Raw genomic sequence first — 17,137 nt, 5'->3', positions numbered from 1 at the left:
TCGTTATTCGTTAATAAACCGTTATCCAATCAACACGTATCTGCGTTTACTCTGGCCATTTCCAATAGGTTATGGGCCCAGGAATTGAAACCGAAGTAATTGGAAGAATGGCTAACCCCGGAAGTTCAAGCAGCGGCGGACATTTTGGAAGCGGAGATGGTGCTTGGGCGGCTCCTACAAGCTACAGCGTATCAAGTCTACCTGCAATACAGCGTTTGTTGGGACGTGAAAACTGGACGACCTGGAAATTTGCAGTGCAGTCATTGTTGGAACTGGAAGAGCTGTGGGATGTCGTAAAGCCGATACCAAATGCCGATGGAACGATGCCGGTGGTTGATGCGAAGAAGGATAGAAGAGCGAAAGCGAAGATTATATTGCTGCTCGATCCAGTGAACTATGTTCATGTACAAGAAGCGAAATCTGCCTACGAAGCTTGGACCAAACTTGAAAATGCCTTTGAAGATTCGGGAACTGAACGGAAGGTCGGACTGCTGAGCAAGCTAATCAATACAAGGTTGATCAACTGCACGTCAATGGTCGACTACGTTAACCGGATTGTTTCAACATCGCACCAACTACGAGGGATTGGATTCGACGTGAACGAAGAGTGGGTAGGAGCACTACTACTTGCTGGCCTTCCTCCGATGCTGGCAAACCGATGGTGATGGCAATTTCAAGTTCTGGAGTAGCGATAAAAGGTGATTTGATCAAGACGAAACTTCTTCAGGAGGTGGAAGAACCATTGGTGAGTACAGCATTTGTATCCAAGGATCGTCAAAAGCAGTACAATCATTGTGGCAAGCAGGGATGGGAACACTCACTTGCGAAGAGTTACACTCACTTGCTGTTTTCTCAGCTCAGAAGCGTGCAATCATGAAACTATGTATGGACGACTTTTGCCTTTTGGTTTTGTCTAAAAGTTTGCCGAATAAAGAATGGGTCGCACACGCATATCGAAGGCGTCAGGGAGCTGCGAAGGCAACTCTCCACGAGGTGAATGTAAATTACACTCACCTTGTGGAGAGTCGCTTTCACAGGTCTGTCACGACTTTGGTATGGGTTTGCCACCCTTACTCTATTCAGCAAACTTTTAGACAAAACCACAAGCCTAAAGTCGCCCATACATCGTTTCTTGATTGCACGCTTCTGTGCTGAGAAAACAGCAAGTGAGTGTAACTCTTCGCAAGTGAGTGTTCCCATCCCTGGTGGCAAGCAATACGGAGAACCTCGCGGAGAACAGTCGTCGTCGAAAGGACCAAAATGCCGATGCTGTCACAAATTTGGTCATATAGCGAAGAATTGCCCGAACAAGTTTCGTCAAGGTGAGAGGAAAGGAAATGCTTTCTGTACCGTTCTCTCTACTATCAAGGACGATGGAGACGAATGGTATTTTTGACTCAGGAGCGACTACGCATTTGACCAAGAACAGAGATTTGCTGAAAAACCTACGACCTGGAAGCGGAACTGTAATTGCTGCGAACAAAGGTACCATGAAGGTGGAAGCAATTGGTGATACGAAGCTGAAATCGGAATGCTGTCCGGCGGATCCCGATATCGATGTGCGAAACGTTCAACTGGTACCAGAACTATCTACGAATTTACTGTCCGTGAGCCAAATAGTAGAAAACGGTAACAAGTTGATATTCGATAAGGATGGATGCACAGTTGTGAACGCCGCTGGGAATGTTTTCGCTACAGGATCTCGTAAGAACGGATTATTCAAGTTTGACAGAGCCGATACATCAACAGTCCTGGTATGCTCTGATTTGACAAATCTGGAACTTTGGCACAAAAGGATGGGTCATTTACACTTGAATGGACTTAAGCAGCTGAAGCAGGATCTTGTAACAGGAATATCGTTCGATGAGAAGATGTTCGAAGCATGTAAGGTTTGTGCTCTTGGAAAACAGACAAGACTACCATTCAAAAAGCAAGGAAACCGTGCGAAGGAGATATTAGAAACAGTTCACACCGACATTTGCGGACCTATGGAGGTGTCGTCGATCGGTGGAAACCGATACTTCATCACGTTTACCGATGATAAATCGAGGAGAATGTACGTCTATTTTTTGAAAACGAAGTCAGCCGAGGAGGTATTGCAAGCATTTCAAGAGTATCATAGCCTGGCGGAGCGCCAGACTGGCCGTAAACTGCTGACGATTCGCTCAAATAATGGAAAGGAATATACGAACGGAAGATTTCAAGAATTTCTGAAGAAACTTGGCATCAAACATCAGACAACCGTTGATTATACCCCGGAACAAAACGGTCTGGCGGAGCGGTCCAATAGATCCACCGTTGAACGAGCGAAGTGCATGCTGTTCGAAGCAAACCTTCCAAAACAGTTCTGGGCAGAAGCAGTTGCGACATCTGTTTACTTGCTCAACCGTTCCCCGACAAAAGGACATAACATGACTCCGGAAGAGATGTGGTCGACGAGGAAACCAGACCTGGCACATTTAAGGATATTTGGTACGACGGTCATGGCACACGTTCCTCGACAGAAGCGACAGAAATGGGACGTCAAAGCGGAGGAATGCATTCTGGTTGGATACGAGGAAGATTCTAAAGGCTACAGATTGTTCAACATGAGAAGAAAAGCTGTTGTCAAGAGCCGAGATGTTATTTTTATGAAGGAAGGAAGAATCGACAAGAATTTTCTGGTTGATGTCGGTCAAGCCCGGATCGACGAAGGATCTGCGTACGTGAAACTGGACTTGGTTGAGGTTAACACGTGATCAAGGAGAAATTCAACCGAATCCAGCAAATTCTATCGAGAATGTAGAAGACGAAAACGAAGAGGCCAACGAGAATTTCGAAGACGCTAATGACGACGAGGAAGCAGCCCCCGAGGTCCAACCGTGTACATCCTCAAATCCGTCGGACCCACCGATGCTGAGGCGCAGTGGCCGAGAACGCACGCTACCGAGCAAGCTGAACGATTTTATTTTGCGAGGCAAAGGTATATTTTTCCCGAATTTTTCGGAATCGCCCGATTCTGGACCAACAATCGAACCTGAAACCAATACGACAGCAACAGAACAGAGTCTAGTAGCAAGGAAGCGAAACAGGCACTCGGACATGAAACAAACCACGGATGATCCACAAACGCTGGTGGAAGCATTGCAGAGTGACAAGTCCAATGAATGGAGAACCGCAATGGAGGAGGAGTACGAAGCTCTTATAAAGAATGGGACCTGGGAGTTAGTTGATCCACCACCGCAGCGAAAAATCATTGGATGCAAATGGATTTTCAAGTCCAAACGTGATGAAAACAACGTGGTAGTTCGTCATAAAGCTCGACTGGTGGCCCAAGGTTTTACGCAGAAATTCGGATGTGATTACGACGAAGTATTTGCTCCAGTTGTAAGACAAACAACCTTCCGAACGTTGCTGGCTGTTGCTGCGAAACGAAACATGGCGGTGAAGCAATACGACGTCAAGACTGCCTTCCTAAACGGCGAACTTGAGGAGGAGATTTACATGCATCAGCCGCCAGGATTCATCTCGGAAGGCAACAAACAAAAGGTATGCAAGTTAAAACGAAGTTTATACGGATTGAAGCAAGCGGCACGAGCCTGGAATCAGAAGTTGAATGCAGTACTCGAACAACAAGGATTCAGGCGGTGCGAAGCAGATCCGTGTCTATACAGGAAAATGGCGAAGGGTAAAAGATGTTATGTACTAGTCTATGTGGATGACCTGATCATAGCTAGTGAAAATGACGGGATGATCAAAAACCTGGTAGCTGTACTTCAAAGAAATTTCGAAATCAACGAGCTGGGTGACATCCGATACTATTTGGGCATTGAAGTAGAACGTGACCCGGACGGAGATTATTTTATCAGCCAGCGGAAATACATCAACCACGTTATTAGCAGCACTGGACTTCAGGATGCGAAAATCTCAAAATTTCCGTTGGATACTAATTATCAGAAGCTCGAAAACACCGGAGAACCACTCTCAGACAACCACAACTATCAAAAGTTGGTAGGACAACTGCTGTATTTGGCTGTCAACACAAGACCGGATATATCCGCAGCTGTATCAATCCTTAGCAGAAAAACGAGTTCACCAACGCAGACCGACTGGAACGAGCTGAAGCGTGTAGTAAGGTATCTAAAAGGAACCATCAATTACCGTCTACGTTTGAGTCGATGCAGGAACCAAGAAGGACTGATTGGCTATGCAGACGCAGATTGGGCGGAATCTACAGGCGATAGAAAATCAAACAGCGGACAACTCTTCAAGTTCAACGGCGGAACTGTTAGCTGGAGCTGTCGCAAACAAACATGTGTTTCCCTTTCAACTGCCGAAGCAGAATTCGTTTCGTTAGCTGAAGCTACACAGGAAGCGCTATGGCTCAAGCAGTTGCTAATTAACCTGGATGAACCCGTTAAATTGAACATTCTGGAAGACAACCAAAGCTGTTTGAAAATGTTGGAAGGAGAAAAATTTAGTAACCGAACAAAGCATATTTCCATCAAGTATAACTTTATTCGAGATATCAGCGAGAAGAACGAAGTGAAATATGTATATTGCCCAACCGAGGATATGATAGCTGATCTTTTGACGAAGCCACTATCTGGAGTTCGACTAGCTAAACTAGCTGCCGCTAGTGGATTGGAAGCAGCAGATCGAGGAGGAGTGTTGGAGTAGGCCGATCTACAGACATCTGATCAAGTAGTCCAAGCAACGGAAGTGTCAGATAGATTTTTTCATTTTCGTTATTCGTTAATAAACCGTTATCCAATCAACACGTATCTGCGTTTACTCTGGCCATTTCCAATAGCATTCCTTTATGTTATTTTCACCGTTGATTGTTCCTGTTGTGAAATACGAAAAACTGTTTAAGCCGCATGAACAACTGGCTTGCCACACCTTAAACTTTTTCCCAAATTTTTCGGTTCTGATGTACCCTACATCATCCAGCACATCTGTCCCCTGCTCAGCGTTGAAAAATTGCGGTACCGGAAGTGTACTAGTATGCCAATTCTCAAACCGACAACTTTTTGGAACACCATTTGTGCAGAATTTATCTGCTAGTCGCTAAGCTAATCCAACCCACCTTTCAAAATTTCTCACTTTTTTCGTTTTCTTTGAATGTGTTGCCGAAGTGAATAATGTTTTTACACACTGAGCAAAAATTCACAATTTTTTGTTTAGTTTTAACTCTAAACTATTGGCACAGACAAACAGACGTAACACTACGAACATTTTTCGATTCAAATCATAGTCCCGCCCAAGTAACCACGAAGCCGTATATAAGTGCATCAATTTTGCCGTATATTTATATTTAAAATTGTGTAAATAATGCTGCATTACTTTAAATACCTCATTGAAGCAATATTAAAGTCGAAAAGGGCCCCACTAAAATTAAATTAGTGCCACATAGGGTAACCAATATAATTTGGACCCCCATATATTTTGGACCCCCTGGGTCGTATTATCACAACTTACACAGGTTTAATGATGAGATGACGGAAAATTTTAGAATCATTCGTTAAATAAGATTGCTCTGCACTGGCTGCAATCATTTCTTCACTGGAAATTTCCTTATTTGCCTTGAAATTAATTTTTGCCAATTTCGTCATCCGTGCGAGCGTCGCATCATGTTTACAAAAAGAGATTGCGGTGCTGAGGAAACTTGCAGATGTAAACAAAAACGTTTATCATTCTAGCGCATTAAATTAGCAGAGTTCGTCTAATCAGCCTTTGTCAATCCAGTAATTAGGATGTGATCCAGCATATTCAAGTGGCATAATCTTCCAAAATAGTTTCAAACGAGTTTAAACACCGGGTGTCCAAAATATATACTGAAGAGGGTCCAAAATATATCGGGGTGTCCAAAACAGTGAAAACTGATGCTTGAAAAATTAGTTATTTTCTTCCAATTTTCAGCCAGAAATGACCTTTTGGGTATTTTTAACGCACAGTGGAGGCTTTTACGAATACACTAACATCATCATTATGTGTAAATACCCTCTGACTCTGTTTAATTTTGACTTAAATCCAAACTAATGTCCTCTAGGGGTCCAAAATTCAACCGTTACCCTATTGCTGCACGTTGACAGCCATTGCTAAAGTGACATAAATGCATGTGCTGTACATTTGCATTTGCACATGCTTAATACGTGCAACACGAAAAACCAAAACAAAAATCTATTTTTAGCACCGTTTCGTTATCGACGATACTAATGCCCCCCACATGAATGTTTTAACCATTTTTTTTTTTGTTGCCAGGTCGGGAGTCGAACCAGAAGTGTTGAAGACCGCTTGATGAGTTCCATTCGCGCTGGTGCTGTGGACCGTTTCTGCTGCTGTGATAACAGCCGATATTTCATTAACTAGAAGAAAACTGTTCTTCTGCCTCAACCATTTCAGTAGAGGGCAAAACGACTATGGCATATGTAATTACAGGGATTCGTAATCACATTCTGATAAATCGCTGATAAATGCATAATGCATTCTATAGAAGATATTCAATCAATATAAGAAAAATAAAAAACCTTTCGTACAATGCTCATAATATTATGCTAATTGTGGTTTCCATCATAATTGGCATGCGATAGCAGTCAACAGAAAAGAGAAAAGGTCATCTCTAAAATGGGTTTTCTGAAGAAAGTCGTCGATCGGTGGTTCAAACGAGGATTAAGTTGGTGGGGATTAGAACCAGAAGTGTTGAAGACCGCTATAGTTGACCATGAAGTTGTTAACTTTTCTTGATTTAATTTGTTTACCATTAGAGTCAAGCTTTTATAATTGTATTGTTAGAGCAACCTTTGCTAGTTTGTACATTGCATTTATACAGTTTTTGCAGTGTTGAATTATTGAATTATCGTATATCACCTTTTAATGCACCCTAATGTAAAGAAAAAATGTAATGCATCAATACATTGATAATGCCAATCTAAAGGTATATTGCATGAGAAGTGTGCAATTACTGCATTTCGCATTGCAAAGGTTGATATTCAGTCTAATTCGTGCAATGATATAATGCTTGTGGTTACTTGGGCGGAAACCTGTTCGCCCAATACTAAAAGGATTGAGTTTGGCCGACCATGAACTAGGTGGCGGTAGTGGGCAAACGTCAAACTCGAACGAAAACGTTGCGAGTGCCACGGGTGGGCAGTTGGCCAACTATAAAATCTTTAAATAGACCGTTAATTCGGTGTACGATGGGAAATGTCAGAGTGTTACGTCTGTTTGTCTGTGCTAGAATAGTATTTCTTTCGCATGCCGGGTCCATTTGGGTGGACATTTTTATTTGTTAATAACGGTTTTTGGCACACCGTGGGTTAAGGATTGACAAATAGAAGATTGTGTGAACCCTTCTCAACGAGATCAGATTGGCAGAAGGTTTGTTAGCAGCGACGTTGATGTTGAAGTCACCTACTATGAAAGTTCCATCGAATCCGAAATTGAGCAGATCTATAAGGACTTTTTCGTAATGTAGAGCAAATGATTGGTTTGAACACGATGGGTGGTTATACATATATGACAACCACTCCGATGTTTAGCTCGTGAAGGGATTTTATTACCTACAGGTATCGCTTTGATGCCTTTTCTTACATAAAAGCCAACACTTCCGCATGATTTAGTTCCTCGTCCGCGACCAAAAGACAACAAATGCTTCACGAAGTTGTAACCACGGATGCGCACAAGTCCGACGGGAGAGGAAATTTCATTTTTGCTTTGGACTCCACACTGGATACCTCACGATATGAGCCGGTCAAGTATTATTTACTACTCAAAATCTTTTGATCATGAACTAGCACTTTCGAAGCTGACATTATTCTGGTCACTTGATTGGATTATTCAAGCCTTCAAAAAGAGCGGATAGGTACTAAGAATCGTGGAAGTAAAAAATCCTTGGATCGATCAAACTTTTTCTCACTCTGGTAAGCTAAGACTTCGAATGCGAGTTAGCATGAATCTAGAAAAGGCCAGTTTAATCAAGATTCAAGTGTGAAAGACATTTATTTCTCACTCTGTTGAACTAGGGTTCCCAAATTCGAGAACGTTGGCAGGATTGCTCGAAATTGATTGGGTGTTATGATGTGTTGGAAAAAAAAAATCGTTCCGAATTACCAATGTGGATTCCACACGTTCGCGTTCGTAAGGAAACACCTTCGTCAAATTCCGTGATCTTGGGCAAGGCCTTGAAAGGCCTTGCCTGCATATTGTGGGCAAAAAGGAAGACTTGCACTTAGCAATTTTCTGCCTACGTCATTAATTTCAGTAAAAAATCTGAAGTCATTGAGAAAATGAAACGACGATAAACAAAAAAAAAAACTGAGCAACGGCTATGCCAGTAAATATCATAAAGTATACATAGACGAAACCACACCTCCATTATAAAAACAAAACCAGCACGTCAGCACTGTTTATGTTTTACACTATCTTATCAGCGGAGCAAAACGTTCAAGTTGTGGCCAACAACATGCTGTGCAAAGAAAACGAAGAACTCTGCCACTTTTGCACGTAGACCACTCTAAACAAATCGATTTTCATTGGATGCGTTTGTAGCATTATTCGCACGTTTTATGTGAATTAATTAACATCACATTGATAAAAGATAAAATTCACGAGTAACAAAAAAAAACAACTCTGACTTGACTGATTTTGTCAATCTAATTACCAATGCTAACAAATAGTTACTAAGACGGTATTGATAATCACGTGCAATGACGTCAAAACACTCAATGTTGTCATCCACTGATCTTCCATTTATGTACCAAGTTGGGTAATTTCCATTACTTTTTAGATCAAACATTATTCTACCGAAAATGCGACCTTGAAGCTAACCCACACGCTAATACGAAAAATGGAATGTACCTTATGAAATACAGAACTTTATGCGCATTACTCAACATGAAGCTGGAAGCATTGACTCACCTGAACAGCTGCTTTACGTCATTGCTAGAATATTCCATTGTGGTTCCGTGTTGCGTTGACTAAATTATAAACCACGGGAACAAATCAAATCTGTTTCCGATTCCACTAGACGGCATGAAACCAGCTAAAACTCGACGAAAATAAAAGGATTACGTCTCAATGACACCTTGATTTCGCTTTTCTTTACGTTTTCTTCCTCTTCAGATAATGGCTGCCTCTTCGCGACTGCAACAATTTATATCGACGTATTTATTGTGCTGTCCTGATGCTCCTCAGCTGCATACCTTCCTCCTCTAAATCAAAACGAATAGCGGAGTCCGCTGCTCCTTCACGCAGAGAACGCCGTCGCACAGCAAGTGTTGCGTGTCAAATCTAGTCTGGATGGTTCCTCTCGTTTGCCTCCCTAATCCCGTCAGGATGTGTTGGGTTCGCTAACTTCCACAGCTACGGCGAAGCTGCAATATTGCTCAAGCAGGACACTGTTTTCTCTATCCAACAAAATCAAAAGCACATTTTCCATCTTCAGATCATTTTCAGCGTGATTATTCATCACAAATGCAGATCCGACGGTTCGACGTGATGAACAACGATCGACGTTATTTTCGCCCACGGCGGAAATCGTTTTACTAGATGTTCCACGGCTAGGAATTTCACAATATTGGGTTTTCCAACTTTTTGATTCCCAGTCACTGTCTGTCGTTGCGCTGTTCGAAATTCACTATAAGAAAAAAACTCCCGAACTACGCGAGACACTTCCTCACATAACGTCAACTGGATTGAAAGCCTTAGTGAGCTGAAAAGTTGAAGAAAAACATAAAAATGGATTTTGTTTTCCTGTGTTGGCTGCTCCGTGTCAGGGGTGTGCACGAAAATGGAAATTCGTTTTTGTTCTACGTTTAGTACAACCCGATAAGACACGCTAATGTTGTTTTTGTTTATTAGCCATTTTACGAAGTGACAACAATGTTGATGATGATATTGATTTTCACGGGTTATAGGACGCATGCTGCTGTCAAAATTTCATTCATAAAATCGGCTCATAAAATGGACTCTTGGCGCTGCAGCACTAACCTGTAATTCGCTGGAGAGTCCAGCGATGTGACGATGTCTGGCGACGTCAACAGAACTGTCATTCTACCGTCTACCCCCGTTGGTTTGACCGCATCTAATCTGAACACTTTTTAATTTGACCCCCTCTAATCTGCACATCGTTCATATTAAAAATGGGTCAAACGTCATTTTGCTGATGGAACGGGATGAAACGGAACGCAGAATCAAAACAAAACATCAAATAAGGCTGCCAGTAGTGTGTTTTTTGTCGCCCACAGGGTTGCTAGAAGTTCAAACTAAAAATGAACCCCGTTGGTTTGCATGAGGTGTCGTTCAAACCAACGGGGGTAGACGGTATTCAAGCATGGGAAAACTCATTCGCTCACCCGAATGCCGGCGATACAAAATAGCCAAACGAACGCCAGCGACCCAATAGGGCAGTGCATGAAATTATCTTCTTCTCTTTCACTCTTACAGAAATTTTGTAAACAACAAGGCCACGAAACGTCAAAATCCCATACAAAATCAAAACAGTGCAGTGCCCTATACTGAGTGAGAGCACGGCGCACCATGAACGAACGCAACACGAACGGTTCGCCACCGACGCCACCGAAGCGTATCAGGAGAGAAACAAATAGAGTGTGAAATGAATCAGTTATAGGCAGGGTTATAGGATAGGTGTAGTACACGAAAAGAACGTTCGCTCTCTCAGCTACCGAGTGGCATTCAGCTGATTGAATCAGAACGCGCTCACTGATTCAATTCACAGTATTGTCGCGCTTATCTTAGATTCTCAACAAGCTGCGTTCGAAACGCGCTGCATCAGATTGCGCCAGATCGCGCCCGTATGGTTTACACACGGTGTGCACCTTGGCTAAAACTGTTTTTGCAGCCGCCGGGTGGGAGCTGTCATGGATAATCAGCCGCCGTATACAGATCAAACGGGGCACAAACTTTACGCGATAAACGACGGCTGGTTAAGATCGTCAGCATCTGAGTGATTAAGCTGGGAGGATGCACAATACTGAATGCTTCTTCCACTGAACGCTAAATGAACGTTCCTAAACGAATGCTCTCACACCCGATTCAGAACGCAAACATTCGTTCAATATTGGTTCGTTCGTCTTCGGCACACAGTTCGGCCGTCGATGCTTGCGTTGCTCGGTTCTCGGCGATTTAAAAGAATGTGCAATGAATGTGGAAAGATTCTGTTTGGCTGGGGGAGCAGTATACTCGCATCAGATTGTGCGTGGTTGTGAGTGAGGGATGCGCAATAAATGAATGAGTTTTTCCCATCCTTGATTCTATTTTGACATTTTGGAATTGATGAAGATAATTAGAAAGAAGAAGATGTCTACATAACAAAACATAGTTTGTTGTGTTACTGATTTTCAACATCGTTTAGAAATCATTAAATCACGTTAACTTAAGGCACCCTACACACCAGTCAAACGGTTTGACCAACATTGACTCCGCCCCCAGGTTGGTGTTGAAGTTGGTGCTAAGTTTGACCGTGTGTGATGCTGTTTGACGAACCGATTTGGCAGTTCGTCAAACCGATTTGACGGTTGACGGTTTGGTCGGCAAAAATCAAACCAGTTTGATTTTACTCAAACCAACGGTGGGCGGAGCCAATGTTTGACGAACCGATCGTACCGTGTGTAGTGTTGTTGCACAAACATAGTGCGATTTCAAATGGGAGGGTATGTTGGTGCAGCCAAAGTGACATGTTGGTGCAACACGATTTGGCAGTTCGTCATACGGTTGCAGAAACATAAGCTGGTTCGACCAACCTGGGGGCGGTGGCAATGTTGGTCAAACCGTTTGAGTAGTGTGCAGAGTGCCTAATGCCATTTTTCTTTTTGAACCTGGGTTGGAACTGGATTGGCGGAAAATGTGTAAACAAACAAACGTCAAACAAACTTTAGTAAAAGCGAAACCAAAATCGGGTTGTGGTTGAAACTGTGATCTCATCCAGTTCCAACCTTGGTTCCAACCCAGGTTGGAACTGGATCAAAAAGAAAAACGGCATAAGTAATTTGTTTACTAAGGGCCGATTTCTTCACCTATCCGGCTTAACGACGTAAGCCTGGTTTATCTTAAACCACACTTAAAGTTAAGCCAAATTCTTAAGCCAGGTTTAAATATTTGCATTTCTTCACACCGGCTTAGCAAATGAAGGCGATGGCTTACGCTAAGCCAAGCTTAACGAAATTTCCCATATCATTCCAGTGACTTTCCAATGGAAACGTCATTTTAAGCCGCCGATATTTTGAAATGCCCGTTATATGTAGTATGAAGTAACAACAACAAACATTTTAGCAGGAAAAGCAGAATCGCTCGGCATTTTTTTCGGATGCAGAAGGAAATTAACAAAGATGAACTACCTAGACTGTTGATATATTACCCAACGCTAGTATCGAAGATCTTTGATTTAGTACCTACTCCACATGATCGTTCCACAACATTTGGTGTTCGAATTTGCCTTTCATTGTACAGTCATTGCACAATTATGGGTCACACACAATTATTAGGCACTTTTCACTTTAATTGATAAATACTAATTAATTGTAAGTTTTTGTTACCCATTATTATTTTTCGTTTATAAGTTGATTTGTTTTGTGTCACTATACGTCCAAACATACATATTTTCGATATTTTTTTGTTCGGCGCAAAACCATCTGTCAAAGTAATGCTTCGATTGTGAATATCGGAAAGTTAGTGCGCTACTTTCGTAAGCTCTATAAAAGTGAGCTTCAGTGATTTTCAAGTGCAAAATGGTATCGTCACCAGAACAAAGGTATAACTAACGTTCTAAATGCAGAAATTCATGTGACTGCAGCTAATTAAAGCTCATTTCAGGCAAAATTTAAGTGACTCATTATTGTGCCAAGAACACCGAAAATCACACAATTAGGTATGGGTCACTTTTTGTGCAGCATAATATTGACAGTTCTGTGTACATGGGCATTGCATACTTTTAGGCGTTTATCGGTGGTTGTGTTGAAGATTTTGTTCCAATTTTGAAAAATTGATTCCAAATCGTGAAAACACGCTTTGTTAAGAGGTTTGAGACCAGTTTTAGATTCTACTATAGTTGATCTATCAAAAATAAGTGATTATTCAGTGAAAAAAATAGACAAACATTATTGTTGAGCCGATTCCTCTTGAGTGACCCATAATAGGCAACAAATTGACCCATAATTGTTACACAGCCAATTTTGACCCATTATTGTGGTTTTCATTATTCACCAACATTTTAGTAATTTTCACCGTCTAAAGTGAATTTTACAAGCAAATTTTTGTATAAAACAATTAAAAGGAGTTTCAATGAAGAGAATATAAAATTAAAATAATGAAAGTGTTATTTTTGTATATAAAACGATTCATATTATGAAATGATTGTTCCTTGAGTGACCCATAATTGTGCTATGAGTGTACAAAGCTGGAGTGCCACATAGCAGAAAATGTAATTTCGTCCAATCTAGATTAAATGTCATAGAATATCTTCGAAAAAGGCAATAATATTCATCATGCAAAAATGGGATCAAAAAATCGAGTATTGCAACGAGTTGCAAAACATTTTTGCAATGAAAAACTAATCACTAGAATATGATCATCTCCATCAGTAACCATCGTGCTTTGCGGTGGTTCGGTGGGAACGGTCATCCCGAATAAAACGGTATCATATGTCTGTCATTCAGGTTATGATTTTCAGATTATTTATCTTATCATAAACTGGATTATAAATCGATGATACAACGAATCATATCGATGATTGATGTTATCATTGTTGAAGTTTCAATGATAGACCGAATAGGTCTTTAAGTATCGTTACCATTCAAAAATGCCTTTTTTCGGGAACAAAATTTTTCGGGAATTATACATGTTATAGTCAGTTTATCATTGATTTGATGATACAGCAAATCATATAAATATGGGGCGAATATCTGCTTTACCGACATGAAAAAAATACACCCCTGCGGATTTTCGCCGGATTCTGTCAAATTGGTCTATCATTCAGAGAATCATTGTTTACTTTTGTAGTTGTTTTTTAATATTTTTTTATGTGTTTGGGATTCGAACTGGCCGTGGTTTCCAATCATCCTACACAATTCCTCTTGCGATACTTACGTACTGGACCAAAGCTAAGAAGTGCTCGCGGGTGACTCGAAGTCAATATTGATCTGAACTTGGTTGAAAAGTGAATTCCTCAGCTCGGAAAACAGGAACTCAGAGCAACATCTGTGAATACATCAAGGACCTCCACTTTTTTTTAGCCGGTAAGTTTGCAAGTGGTATTCAATTTGAAAGTGACCAGAAGCAGCGACTGCCGAGGGCTCCTATTTTTAAGATCCGCTTGCGAGCGAGAAGAGGCTGGTGCATCCACTCAAGCCTGATAGATGGAAAGTGATTGTAGTATGCGATACCGGCTTTATGTGACGTATTGTCCCTGTGGCACGCAGTGCGAACCCAGTTTATTGTGCCAAAAATGCCGAAAAGCTGCTTTACAAGTGAGATAATATGGCAGCCTAACGTGACGTCGTCTTAACTTCACCAAATATGATAAAAAAACAGTCGAAAATGTCATTTTTGTCGCTGCACTTATGGGAAATTTTAATAATTAAAATTATTCATGTATTATTCAACGTATCATTATTATAAGTACAATGATACTTGAAAAATTCTTAATAATTGCAGTTTTTCAACCCTTATCATTTTATTATAAACCTATTACTATTTGTATAGTAATCATTTCACCAATGGACATCTTATAATATGAACGATGCCATGAATAGTATTTTTCTATGCGGGATGTATTCCATCTTTTTTTTTATTCTTTATTATTGTGTTTTTTAACGTTCAATGTTAGTTCAACACACTAAATTAATGAATGAATGAGAGAGCTGTCAAATGAATTCATACAGGTTACAATCGTGGAAAAACTTGAATAGTGTTTTGATGGTATCCGGATCATCCCGTAGGACTACTCCAATATTACCAGCGATGTTGTGGAGTCGACGTTGGCCTTCGTAGATGGGATACACGCAAAGAACATGTTCTACTGTGGCTGAGATGTGGCACACTTCAAACTCCTTGCGGAACGGACTACCTCCCATGTTGTGTGATAGAAGTGTGTGCCCGGTTCGCATTCGAGAGATTACTCTCTGGTCTTTGAGCACTGGCATGTATTCCATCATGCTAGACACTAAATTTTGATCAAGCAAGCTACAGCCGAAATCAGTTGCATGAATCATTGAATTGCAAATGGATAGTACCAAAAACTAGTCCGTTGTGATATCAAATTTCATAGTGCTGAGTTGCAAAAGGATATTTAAAATCCACTTGCGTTATTTTTAGATAGGGGAATTTTTGACAGTTTTGTTCTCGTCATGGGAGGTTTTATGAAACCTATTGAACTCAAAGCTGGCCTCAAATCCTTCCAAAATAAGCTGAATGATATGGCCATGTTTCAGGTATTTGGCCGACAAAAACCCACACGACAAAGAGAACAAACCTGCCGAAAATATCCAACGTCACCCTATTAGTTATTCAAAGCAAGTCATATTTAGGAGTACACCACGAATAATACTTTTTATATTTAGAATGAGTCAAAATGTTGAATATTCGATGGGTTAAACGTGCTTTGAACTAACTTTTTGTAAGAAATCAGTGCATAACAAGTTATTAGAAGATTTTTTTTTTGATTGTCCTCTCAAACTTAGGATTGTTTGTTAAAAAAATAATATCTCTTGAGAACCATAAGAGGCAAAAAATATGTTTATTGTGACCTGAAATTATGGAAGGACCAGACGAAATAAATAGAAACTTCATGCTAATGTACTTTCGACTTCAAAATCAGGAGGAAAAATTTCCAAAACCATCAACACGCTGCCTTTTTGAAGACTTTCAATTTAATGTAATAACTTGATTATTCCAAAAATCGATGTCGAATATTTTATATTGACGACGCGGCTGTAGATAATCATTTTCTTTTTCATCGCCTTCATCTGTATCCAAACGTTTTACAATTGCATTAATCCTAAGTGTACATGTTTTAATAAAAATAATTTCTGCTGTTCAAAAATGTATCCATGAAGCAGGTGAAGAAACCCAAACTCTGCAATGTGCGGCCTAAGCCTGGCTTAGCACTGCTAAGCCACCTCAGAGCACCGCTTAAAATAAGCCACACTTAACGTAAACCGTAGGTTTATTAAACCGGGTTTAGTGGTTAAGCCGAGGTGAAGAAATGGAAAAAAAGTTAAGCCCGGCTTAAAATTTTGCTAAGCCTGGTTTAAAATTTAAGCCCGGGTGAAGAAATCGGCCCTAAGAGCCGATGCACATGGGCGGCGCGTCCACGCAGCGTGCACGCAAGTGCGTCCTGAGTTACACACAATCAAATGGGAGGATGCACACGAGAACGCTACGCTACTGCAACCGCGCCGCACCATGTGCGGCACGTAATGTCAACGCATGCCCCACAGGAACGCTGCGGCGACGCGTCAATCAACGCTCGTGTGCATCGGCTCTATAGAGTTGGGTATATTGCTAATTTAAAAAAAATCCACTCCCGCAGCTGTCAGACTGATGATTTTCACCAATGTATCATCAATCAGTCCAAGGATACCTTGGATGGAGCCTTGGATACGACGCCGATGATCATTGTTTGTTGTTGCTTTTCAGAACATTTAACTTTACAAGCATGCTTTGATTTGACCAAACTTTGCAATGATACGATCATTTTCATGGCTGCGGTAGTACTTTGACAGCTGCTCGGTGACTACCGCAGCGGGGCATCCATTAAGTACGTCACGCTAAGAGGAGGGAGAGGGGGTTTTGAAAAGTGCGACAAGCAATGCATTAGGTATACGTAAAACCCGTACGAAGGGGGGAGGGGAGGGGGGTTGAAAATTCCCAAATTTGGCGTGACGTGACGCCAAATATTTGACCACTTTTGACAGATAAATTTTGGCAGGTTGTTTGGTTCTGTTTGTCCTTATTCGTTTTTCGAGAGTGACAAATGTTTTTGTTTGCCAGGTACACCTTGGTCAAAATTTAACCATCAAAAGTGGTCAAATATTTGGCATTGGTCAAAGAGTGTCATACTAGCTTAAATGGATGCCTCCAGAGTGGAAAATTTTCAAAAAATCCGCAATATTGCATTTTTATTTGAAAATTTTCTTCGCCT

At 41.1% G+C, this 17,137-nt stretch overlaps 1 long non-coding RNA gene across 1 annotated transcript in view; it reads right to left on the bottom strand.

Moving 5' to 3' along the window:
• Positions 1-17,137, bottom strand: part of LOC134287899 (uncharacterized) — a 327,459-nt gene that overhangs the window by 292,101 nt on the left and 18,221 nt on the right. The window lies entirely within an intron of this gene.

The sequence above is a fragment of the Aedes albopictus genome, chromosome 2 (genome assembly GCF_035046485.1).
Source record: "Aedes albopictus strain Foshan chromosome 2, AalbF5, whole genome shotgun sequence".
In the NCBI taxonomy this organism is placed as follows: Eukaryota; Metazoa; Arthropoda; class Insecta; order Diptera; family Culicidae; genus Aedes; species Aedes albopictus.
The sequence above is the reverse complement of the archived record's forward strand: the minus strand, read 5'-3'. Positions and strand labels throughout refer to the sequence as shown.